Source organism: Sparus aurata, chromosome 11, assembly GCF_900880675.1.
Source record: "Sparus aurata chromosome 11, fSpaAur1.1, whole genome shotgun sequence".
NCBI classification, from domain to species: Eukaryota; Metazoa; Chordata; class Actinopteri; order Spariformes; family Sparidae; genus Sparus; species Sparus aurata.
This window is the reverse complement of record NC_044197.1, coordinates 30,462,166-30,474,773: the sequence shown is the minus strand read 5'-3', so window position 1 is coordinate 30,474,773 and position 12,608 is coordinate 30,462,166. Positions and strand designations below refer to the sequence as shown.

Here is a 12,608-nt window from a genome sequence, read left to right as displayed (position 1 = left end):
ATGTAGGGGAAAGAGAGGAACACTCAAAAAGGAAACAAGCCAAGGGAGTACAACAGCTTATGTTAAAGTAACAATGATATATCACACAAACACACAAGCACATACAATCAAATAATTTTCACATGTGCACAATGGGAGCCATTTATTCATATAGGCCGAGTTATATTAATGTTCCCATGTAAGCACACACACACATGCACGCAGTATGTGCACAGAAAGCTGAGTATCAAAGAGGTCAGTCAGTCAGACAAAAATGTAATCGAGGGAGAGAAAGGGGAGGGGGGAAGAGCGGTGAGAGAGTGTAAAGAGCTGAGACTGGGACTGAGCTCTTGTGATATTTGGCTCGATTTCGACGCTCTGCAGTCTGGACCGAGAATCTTCCCACGAGCCGCTCGACCGTCTGACGGCGCGAGAGACACAGAGAGCGAGTGAGGGAGTGTGAAGGAGCAAGAGAGGAGGTCACACACATTCCAGTCCCAAAGAGTCGGCCAGACTCCTCAGACAATTAAAACAAGATGACCTCCAGCCCGGATCTCTCAAAACATCCCTCTGCTCCATCAGTCCTGTCTGAGAGACCACTGAGGGCTTCACTTCACTCCCTGAATCACACAGATACTCCCTAAAATGTCACTACATGAGACTTCTTCCGCATGACAAGACTCATGACACACACACACACACACACACACACACACACACACACACACCCACACACAACACACACACAAACACACACACACACACACACACACACACACACACACACACACACACAGAAAGGCCCGAGAGGAGGGATTATTGCATTAGGGTGCCTCTCACACTTGTGCTTCCCAATCAGGGAGTGTCTCAGCTTCACAGGCCAGCTGTGGACTCACTACCTACTGCTGCGCTCCTTTTCTGTTCTGTGCAACTCAACTCCCTGCAATAAAGCTTAGTTGGCATCATGAAGGCTGGATTTTGAATCAATACTGTTTTGGTTCAAAGTGAAATTGGTCTGAGCCCTTAAAAGTGCCAAAAAGCTGGCATCAATTTTCTGGCGAGAAGTCTTGTTTAGGTGTTCTTTGACCAGATAGTTCCTGATGAAATCATAATCTTGACAATTTCAGACTATTCCTCTGAGACTAAGCAGGTATAGCAGTTTCTTAACGACAAGGTAATTCAATGTGTTTTATTGATTAATTTGAGAATTTTGATGTTGTATCTTAAATGACATTTTGTAGACAACTTATATTTAAAAAAAAAAAAAGGTTTCATAGAAACTTAGATCATTTTTGTGAAGTTTTCTATATAACCACAAGTATTTCAAAATCCTAACATGATTGACTCAAGTAAAGACTAATAAAGAGATGTTACTTAAGTCAAGACCACAATCTATTGTCTAATCAATTGTATGTGAAGTCAGAAAGAAGTGAGCAAACCAGACCTCAAAGCCACACACATCTCTGACTGAACATCTGCATTCGAGTTGCACTGTGGGTAGTAATCATTTGTTTATAATTAAACATTTTGTTGCAGTTGCTATCTGAAATATACAATGGTTAACGCAACAGCTAACTGGCTATTCATGTAGCCATGAGGGAGTTAGGTTTACAGTACCCTGGTATCAGAGTAATAAAATTGGTCTATAATCAATTAACAAACCGATTCTAAACAGTGCAGAGGTTGCTGGCGCTTTGATACTTCACAAATATTTTGGGAGGTCCCTGGTTTCCCCTTACCTCAAATTCTCACCCCTACTCATCACCCCCCCAGCTGACACTCTCCCTCCTGCCCCGACCTGTTAAACCCTCAGCAGGGTACTGAGCCTTCCCACCACCTACCTTCCCCCTCTGGAGACATGAGCCCATCCATCTCCCCTGCTCCTCCACCCTCTCTCTCATGCCCTCCTCCCTCCGTCCGTCCAGGTGGGAGGTATGGCTCTCTGTAGCTCTGTGTGTGTGTGTGTGTGTGTGTGTGTGTTGGGGGGGGGGGGGGGGGGTATTTCAGCACACACACACACTAGTCACTAACCGAACCTGTCAAATACAGCACTGAACTGCAGAACAGCACAGAAGCTGCACTAAAAAAATAGACCTTGTCCTTTGTTTCCAGTTTAAAATCAAGACTCATATGGGCTACATACATAAACACAGTGCAGTGAAGTCAGTGTAGCATGTTTACAGAGGAATAAATCATTCATTTTGAGAAAAGTATAGCACAATCACTGCATTGAATATTGCATTGAAAATACAGTTTGATCTCCAACTACAGGAAACTCAAATACCGAAAACTGTTATTGAAACTGTTTGCTGTATTGTGGCGGACTTTGCTTTCATGAACAATGTCCATCTTTGCACATATTTCCACATATCTCTGCGTTGACACTGTCTTCCTATACGTCCGGTTGTCTCGCTGACTGTCAGCCTGTCTCTGTGTCTTTGCTTTCCACAGGACTCCGGGGTGCAAACTATCCTGCAGGCTTCATATGAAAGCTGAGGATTCTGGTTACACAACACGGTGAGTAGAAAAGAGAGAAAAACAGATCGGGGAGAAGAAGAAGTAGAGCATCTGCTTTCATCCTCAACCCAGCGGGGGAGAGCTTAGGCCTGTCACTCTGAGAGAGACAGCCAGCTGCTGCAACACACACACGCATGCGCACACACACACACACACACACACACACACCACGCACCACCACCACCACACACACACACACACACACACACACACACACACACACACACACACACACACACACACACACACACACACACAGCTAACTTGGGAAAAATCCTGAATATTTTGGAGAACCATTAAAGCTCAGTGGTTTGATCACTTCTCTTGTTTGCACTACTATTAAGATATATTTCTCATATTCAGGCTATAAAAATACATTGGGAGGCTCAAACTGCAAAGTAGAGCTCTTTCCAACATGAAAGATTTTCAACTTTTCTTCTCTCCTTTAAGGAAAGAGCTAGAGACAGACAATCTTCATACCAGAGCTGTCGGATCTGTCCAGCTGGACCGACCATCTCCAGTTTGTACTGAAAAGGCAAAGACAAGAACCACTTGGGTGTTTTCGACTCCTCCAGGCAGAAAAAGTCATTTGTATGCCTACTATAAATTTACTATGAATCTTTGGTTCCAATAATTTAAAAATGATTTGCACTCACAATCAATACTGCAATAAAACCTTATTAAATCTGACATAAATTTGTGTTACAAGTTCCAAAAGTGGTTCTTAAACTGGAGGAGTAGGATGATTTTGGTGCAGTATTTATGTAGGCTCTTGACTTCCAATGTTTTATTGAGTGTAACAGCCTTGAAAGAGGAAAAAAAGTCATTATTCGTGTCAAATCTAATAATCTTCACTGCCTATTTCTGCATGAGGGGATAATGAGCACTAGTAGCTTCATTCTTGAGGGATCGTTAGCCCAAGAGATGACAAACACTGGACAATGAGATTGGCCACAAACAGATAAATGAAAACAAGTTAAGGACACAATTCAAGATGATTACAAAAACACATCTTGTAGGTAAGAAGGATTTAACAAAACAATCTCACCACATGGTCAATTTAGTAGCTGTTCTTGAGCTTTCAATTCAGTCCCACCACATGGAGTTCCCCCAGTGGTCACAACATTGTACATGTTTAAATTTCCGTTTTTTGAGAGAACTTCAAGGAACTGACGTTGGCTCAAATTTGAGATCGAAAGTTCACTCTGAACTTGAAGAGAAATTTGACTTGAGTGTGTATGAAAAAGCAAATGCACAATCTTGTGTCAAATATTCTTTTCCGTGCACACCAGAAGGGTGGAGTTTGCGAGTTGTGATGAGGGAGAGCATCTCAAATGTTAGAATTCAAATTCAAACAATGCTTTGACAGGTAACAGTGACGTGAGAGCTCATTATAAAAGTCATCTTCCCTTTGCTGGTATCATTTAAACATAAATGTTTAATGGTGATGATTCTTTCTCTTAAAACATACGGAAATGGACTAGGAAGCAACATACAGCAAGATTAGTATGGATGAGGATGAACAAAAGACCCTCTCCAATCAGAAAATGACGTACATATACAAAACCATTATAATTAAAAAGAAACAGAAAGCTACGTAAAAAGCAAATCAACAAAATGCACTACATTACTGTTTCCTGGGTTTATATATGTTTAATTATGTATGTAAGTAACTGTATACAGGCTTTTTTAATTTTTTTTTTTATATGATATTTTATACTTTCTATATCTGTAAATATATTCTATGTATATGTAACATGAATGCATTCCAACCTTCATCTCATTGTGCAAAAATCAGCTGTACAAAGACACACCTTTAAAACCTAAAAAATGAACTTTTGAACATCTGAAAAGAGTCTCACACTTGTGTATTCTGGTGCTTTGTGTCTATTTTTTTTCTCTTTACATAAAACTGCAGCTGTTTGGTTCCTAACCCTCTTCAGATAGGGGCATCATTCAAGCTCAATGATAATCATCAAAGTACAAATAACTTGAGTATGTACTAAATACTGTAAACAACAGGTTGAGCAGAAAAATGACATAAAATAAGAACTAATCACATGATATCTTTCGGCCTTCACAGGACATGGCACAATCTGTGGTGCTGAAGGAGACTGGGACAAATAATTGATACGTTCTGACTGCAGTAATCAAATCAAAAACAAAGTTTTGGGGTTACAAATTCACCATATTTTCAGCATGAACAAAGTAAAATCAATATTATTTGTAGAAACACAGAGGGACTTCCAGCCTCCGGTAACCATTCTGTTATTCTCTTAACCAGCTATAATTCAGCCAGTCGCCGTTTCGATCCAGTTCTGCACCATGAACTGTACTGCCAAATACTGAGTAGGAACAAAACCGAGGGTTAAGAGGGGAATTAACGGAACGCGAACTGGGGAAAAAAAGAAAGTCGTTCCCTGAAAACATCTGAATCTCACCCCAGAAATGAGGACACCTCCTGGGTCAGGTCTCTGTTTCTGTTTTTGGACCCATAAAAAAAAAACCCTGGACTCTCTCCTGCAATGGATCGGTCACTTATCTCATCTTCTGTTGTTGGAGCAGCGAGAGGGAGTCACTTTTACACAATCTTTCTCCATCTTACCTCAGTTCTTAATCATCTGGACTGTGAATATCCTCGGTATCGCTGCTGCGTGACTCCCCCTGAACCCCCTCTCTCTGTCCCTCTGGTCTGCTGCCACAGTAAATACTCATTCAAGACATGTTTAATGATTTAGGATTTGGGCAAGAGTGCCTCCCTGGAGATGTATTTTTAAGTCTCTCACCTAATTCATTAATCTTATGTAATATCTGACCTCCTGTGCCTCTTTCCTGTGTATTTATCCATGTGAAACTCTCTTCTATCCACTTTGCACCAATGTGTCAAAGACCATGTGTCAAAATCACGCGTGTTCATTGCTAACATTTAATTTGTTTACTTTCTAATTGTAGAAAAGGATTTTTTTTTTTTAAAAAGGATGATCCACTTAATCACCTACTTAACAAAACAAAAACTGTCTATCCAGTTATTATTAAAATATTAGATCATCCAGTTAAAAAAAAAAGGTTTCTGAATTTCTTTGGATCTGTAGCTGAAAACTGAGGTGCAGTGAGACAAAATGTATTTGCATGGACTGCTTTTGTAAAAAAAATCATTCTAAAATCAAGTAAAATACTCTCCAATCAAGAGAAACTTGCTCGTATCAGACAAATGAAAAATGACAAAAATGTGACCATCGATTTAATGAAACTAAAAATAAAAACAAACCTCTACAATACACTATCAGAGTTTAAAGCTTTATCAAGAAAAACTTGCTTGACACCTGAAATTTGTCTTTACATACAAAATAAATACAAAAACACAACTTTTAATAAAAGACTATATAGATATTTACTTTAATATATATTTTAAGTCTTTTGCTTTCGATTGCATCTAACATTTAATCACAGCTTGTTTTGCTTTTCTTTTAATTTTTCTTTTGACTTTAAGTCAAAAAAAGTTATTTTGATGTAAAGGTTTTGCACCTTAAGGATTTTATCACACAGAGCTCAGAGCAATTAATTATTTTAATTTTGAATCCCTAAAACACAAGCAAATATGAATTTTTGAGGTTTTATGAGCCAATTAGACTCTTCAGACCTGAGATCAGATATCTCTTATCGGTCCTAAGCAAGGCAGAACATGTATTTGTTATGTTCAGTCATTATGCTCTGTAAACACACACGTTGGTGAAATGCGACCACTTTTGTGTGTGTGTGTGTTCACGCTTCAGTTTGCAGGACGTTCAGGGAGGTTTTATTGCTCTGAGCCACAGGAGGGCAAAGCCCAGTTTACTGAGCTGCTGCGAAGACCATGGGTCGAATTTCACCTGCAAATGATCCCACAAAAACTGTACTCGCACACAAGCCACACAAGTGCACACACACACACACACACACAGTACACACGCGCACACACACACACAAACAAAAACAAAAACACACACAAAAGCAAACTCACAGCTGCTGTCGTACTCATCCTACATGTGTGGGATGCCATGTCAACATGACGGTAGCTTCTGCCACATTCTCTCACTAAATGATCTACAGTCCCCCTGCGCGCACACACACACACACACACTACAACTGTGCCATTGTGGTAGTGTTGGGGGGTGGAGAGCTGTAGTCAGGAGGTTCTGGTGATGAAACCCAACTCTCCCTCTACTCTCTGCCCTATTAGCTCCTATTTTAGCTCTTTACCGCTCCAGCTGTGTTTATTAAAACCTTACAGAGCGGGCAGAGGTATTTATCAGCTGCCTGAATCACTGCTGTAAAGATCCAGGCACGCATGTAACACACACAGACACACACACACACACACACACTTATCTATGCCACAGAGTAAAGGTATATACATACATTATACACTCCTTGACACAGATAATGCAATGCCATGTCACAGGATGCCTTTAGAAGATCTTCAGACACTTACAGGTATGAAAATAGTGAGGGGATATGAAAATGTGGTTAAGGCGGAGAAATATGTTAAAAATGTTGTATCACTTAACTGTCGCGCAGGCTTTTAGATCAGTTAAAGGCAACATCTAATCTTATGTCAGATCTCCACAGTCCAACATTCAGTCTCCATCCACAGCCTCACCTCCTCAACTCCATTATCAAGAAAGATAATGAGGCCTTTTTCTGTGCTGAGCTGCTGTGGATAAACGCCTCAGCAAAGAGTTCAAAATGTAGACATAAATGTCAGGCTTACTGTACCCAGTTCCCAAGCCTGCCCCTGCTGTCTCCTCCTAGGCCAAAAACATGTGATGAATGGCCCTGGGCTCTCATCAATCATCTGTGATTGGCCCTGATCTGTGCTGTGATTGGCTAATTAGCCTCATCTGTAACCATTACTGCACAGAGAGGCAGCTGCAGCAGACAAAAAAAAGGATAAGAAAAATAAAAGAGGTGAAAAATGACACCATCAGGGCTGTCCTGTCACCTCGCTGCCTCCACACAATGCCAGGAATCAGACAGCTACTGCCACACAGGGGCACCCAAACACACACACACACACACACACGCACACACGCGTGCGCACACACACACCTGAGGACTGCAGGGAAACACCTTCCATGGGCCATAATTTCACAGGTAATTATATTTTGAAAATAAATATATGAACATGACAAGAGCGGGGAGGAGGGGGTTGTCGGGACGGCATGTCAGCGGGTCAGCCACACCTCATCTGGCAACAGTTTCTGCTTCTCAATGCTAGCTCTAGTCAGAGGAAAAATAAGAGCCGCTTATTAGATGTCAGAGGGAAAGATCTGGTAACTGGGTGGTAACGAGAGCCGGACAGGAGGGAGTCACTGGTCTAGTGACGCAGCTTTTCAGGAGTACAAAACACCACAGAGTAAAAGGTTAAGAGGCGGGAGGGGAAACAGACAAAAAGACAGAAGGAACGTGAGGCAGGATGGAGCCCGAGGGGAGAGAAAGGGCCAAAACCACCGGCCGACTTCTGCTCCTGCTCTTTCCCAGCCAGTCCTCTTCTCTGCACAGGAAATGGCTCTCTGCAGCCAGAAGGGGAGGAGGTGTAGTGGGGGCTCCAAACAGCTGTACCCACCATGGGCCAACTCAGGGTGGGGGCACAAGGAAGGAGGGAGGTAGGGAGGAGGGTAAAGATGGCAGAATCCTACATCTTTATCTGCTCAGATAGAGTCTTCAGCGAGCAGTTTCCTTTTCTCTTTGGCGCGCTCAGATTCAGAAATTTTTTCTGTGTTGCCAAATCCCAGAAAACCGCACTCAAAAAAAGGGGATGGATAAATGTTTCAAACGCCATCACAACATTAAAAAAGTCCACAGCTAAACTTCTTTGAGGAAAATGAGATCAGGGGGATTTAAATCATTTTATCTGTCGATTTTAAACGTTCAGCTCCCGGCATCTATTTCATGATACCATAAAAATAATAAAGGCCTCCATTGAGAGTTACGGGGTAGCTCCAGGTCTGTCTGCTTGCCTGGGACAGACACTCGATACCCAGCTGAGACGATGCCCAGCCAGCCACACGCCTTCAGACGTCGTTAGAGCAGACACACAGCACGCCCCTCCTGCCACCCGCAATCCATCCACAGCCAATTACAAGCAATTTCCCTGTCCAGGGTGGGGTGAGTAGAGGGAGACACGGAGGGAGGAAAAGCAGTTGTCAGCCCAAAGCAGACACACATGGTTCTGTTTACAAATTGCCAGTTGTTTGGCTTTGCCATGGCAACATGGCGCTGACACCGGCTGGATGGATATGTTTTAAAGTGAGACAGAGAGAGGGGGTCGTGGTGACAGTCGCGGCCTTTGATGGTCTGCAGGGCGGGGTGGACTTCCAGCAGAAGAGATGGTTCATTTATGCATAACGTACAAACGTCCCACAAACACACGTCTGTTTCCCTCCTGCCTTCATCTTCTCCCCCTTCCTCCTCCTCCACATCAATTCCCCTCAGCACCTCGGGCTTCTGTTTGGCTTCCCGAAATCCGCCTTTCCGAAACTGGAGACGCACGGTGAGGAGGTGCCTGATTCACCAGAAATGGAATGTCGGCCATTCCCACAGGAAACCTGGAGCGTCTCAAGGCAGGGTGCACTGGACAGGCGAGTGCACATACACACAAATCCAGCACGTACAACACATAACTACACAACTGGTCAGTCAGACTAACATAACAGGATGAAAAAACCTCCTGAATGTGACCCAGCAACAAGGATCAGAAGCAGTCTTGTTGTTTCACATAGTAATTCCAGGTGTCCGGAAGTTGTTTTTCCTCACTGTAAATGCATGCCTTACATTTTGTGTAAAGACTAGGGGCGGTTAATCGGCCCAATTTCCCGATTCGATTCGATTCGATTCCGATTATTGAAGTCTCGATTCGCTTACAAATCGATTTTCGATTATTAACGATTATCGATTCGATTTTCAATTATTAACGATTATTGATCTTCCATTTAACATCAGTCAGCTGCTGAATTATTTTACTTCTCTTTTGAGTAACACCTCACAGCACCTTCAATATTGTATAGTGTAACAGTAATATCAAAATTATTATTTTTTAATTTGTTTTAAATGTAGTGTTTCACTGTTAAAAGAAAGCTGCCAAGCTCAGCAGCCGGACACATGTTAGAAGCATTGTTGGTGACGAGAACCAGGGCGTATTTCTCTATTCCCCACTCGTCTGCCATTGCTTTGAGAAACTCACACATATTTGCGCTTGTGTGGCTATCATCCATAGCTTTCGTCTAAAGTACGTAGGACAATAGCTTCCATTAACTGCTGACATAATGAGCTGTAACGGTCACATATGAGACTGTAGCTCTGGATGTCCAGGCATCGCAGGTTATTGCTACCCTGTGAGCAGAGTTGAGGGACACTTGCACGGAAAGGTTTGTCTCCTTGTATAGATTTGGAATCGATTTAAGTGTGAAAAAGCTCCGGGATGGAATAACATATCTTGGCTCCAGACTGTGGACCATGTAGCGGAAGCCAGTAAGAGGAGGACTCCAGTTTGTATTACTATTTAAAAAAAAAAAAATGTAAAAAAAAATGTAAATCGATTTTTGGAAATTTAATAATCGAATCATAATCGTCAATATTATAATCGCGATTAATCAATAATCGATTTTTTTCACCACCCCTAGTAAAGACAGCATAAATATTTCTCAAAATAGCATAAATTTACCTGAATAATTTAATCGCACACATGGTCATGTTAGGGCCATTAGTAGAAACTAGTGCAGTGCCCGTAAGAAAAATATATTCCTATAAAAAAGTGGGAGGTTAAGGTTAAGCTTTTTCATGGATGGCCAAATGAGGCTGTGTTTGAAGGTGGGACGTCAAGGATATTTAGGTTTTTGTGAAATCCGATATTCCAGGGTATAATTGGCTGTTTTTGACTATTTTTGATTTTGCCATTATATTTCAACTTAAAAGCTATTTACTTGGTGTCATTATTTTCAGCACAACCTCACATGTGTGACTGTACAGTTATTTTTTTTTATTTTGACATACTGTATTAACACAATGGACCTAAAATCACAAAAAAACATAAAATCCGAGTAGAAAAAGTTAGATTTTTTTACTGTGAAAACCACAAATATGTTTAACAAACCATGTATTTATTTATTTTTTTACTTATAAAGCAAATATAAATTTAAAAAATGTACTAAGTTATATGTAACTATTTACATTTAAATGCAGGCAATGCTCAGGTCTGCCTGTGCTCGCAATGTTCGGGAAAAAGTGGTGGACATTATTTACCCTAAGTCCGGTTTGGGACGTGCTGATGCGTCCAGTCCGTCGCCTTGGGATGTGGGCTGTGTAGCTAGCGGCTAGCAGCTAGCTGCTAGCTAGCGGCTAGCTACACACGAACATCCACAGATTCCGATTCCACTTTGTTGTCCGCGCGTCTCCGGATCTCCTCAGATCCGAACAGACTTGGTCCGGACTCGTTTAATCTCATTAATCCACAACAGTCAGTTTAGATGCACAGAACAGAACAGAGTGGGACCGAACCGCCAGCAAAATCCCGGTCCAGCTCGCGCCGCTGCAGGTATAAATCCGCTTGTTTCTTCAGGTATGTCGTGGGCTTGAGCTCTGCAGTGATTAGCTCTGGTGCACACGTGGCCACGGTGTGCAGTGATTGGCTCTGGTGCGCACGTGACTGTGGTGGCTCCGGTGGACAATGCTTGGCGGAATTTGTAAAGCATTTATGAAATTATTTATTCACGGTATCATTGCAGTCCAAGCAAATGCTTAGATGCACACCACTGAACCACGCAGCAGCCATGTTGAAAGTCTCAGGTCAGTGCGATCCTGATCCGCAGAGATATTTGACAGAAACACACACACACACATACAGACAGACAGAGATTCCGTGCTTTTATAGAGAGATATATTTACTTGATAAGAAATTCAGTTTTTCTCTTGGTTTAGTCAACAAAATTTCAGTAAATACTACAGTTCCCATGTGCCTCGGTTGATGTTGCAAGGAGGCACCAAGCAGCTAAGCTGTTTCACCTCAGTTCAGCTAATTGATGCAACAAATCCATTTTGAGCTCCCTGATCAAATGTGTCTTGAGTTCAGTGTTCCTGTTCGGAACATTATTTTTTAGATTTTTTATTTACCAACAGTTTTTTATCCTTGTTTCTGTTTATTCACAAGGTAAAGTTAAACAGTTGTGCACAAAAGTTCAACGCTTAATTTATTACATTAATACAAAAGTTGAATGCAGTGCAGATTTTTTGCATGTCTTTTCACTCTATTCAAACCTGGTATGGGCCCAGACCATATTACTCAGGAGCAAATGCCATCCCTCAAACAGATTCAAAGTATTTGTGATTCCATTTTACCGATCTGAATTCACGTCAGACGTCCCAAACTCAGTGGCAAAAATGATTAATTGAGGTTATGCATCGGATATGACTGATCAAAAGTTTTTCCCGTATCAGGCAATGACTGATGCTCCACTGACGCCATTGCCGGCTCCGCGCCTCGCCTTAACAGCGTGAGCCGCTGCTCTGACGCAGTGACCCCACACTGTGATCTGCAGTTCCACTGAGGTTCCCCGCCATAACCTCCTCAACCCCACTCCCATCTCAAAGAGCGCCCCCCACCACCTCTGCCACCATCACCTCCTAATAACAACACGGTCCGCAGCGAGGGATCTACTGTCAGACATGGCTACCCGTCGAGTCTTTCATCTCGACAGCCCCACACACGTGTTCCAGCCTTAACCCATCACACACAGGAATGTGCGCTTCCTTACACACATGTACAAAGGGAAAAACACACGTTCAGAAAGACTGAGCTGCTCCTGGATGTGACAACCCCACTGTTCGTTTTATCTCTCCACTCCTTTCTCTGCTTGCTGCTGGCACCATTACGTTAAGACAAACACCATATTTCTGTCATCGTCCCCAGGACACAGCGTTCCCTTAATATCTCTCTTTCTTCTGCGGGCGTTCGGGGAATGGCAATGGGGGCCTGAAGGGATCTGGGACATGGGTGAATTGTGGGAAACCAGAGTGCAGTCTGTGGCCTCACAGCATGCGGCCCTCTCTCTCTCCTCTCTTTCTCTATCTCTGTTTCT

General features: G+C 42.4%; 1 protein-coding gene across 1 annotated transcript in view; it reads right to left on the bottom strand.

Annotated features, from left to right (window-relative positions):
- Positions 1-12,608, bottom strand: part of gmds (GDP-mannose 4,6-dehydratase) — a 165,747-nt gene that overhangs the window by 88,075 nt on the left and 65,064 nt on the right. The gene's annotated exons all lie outside the window — the stretch shown is intronic.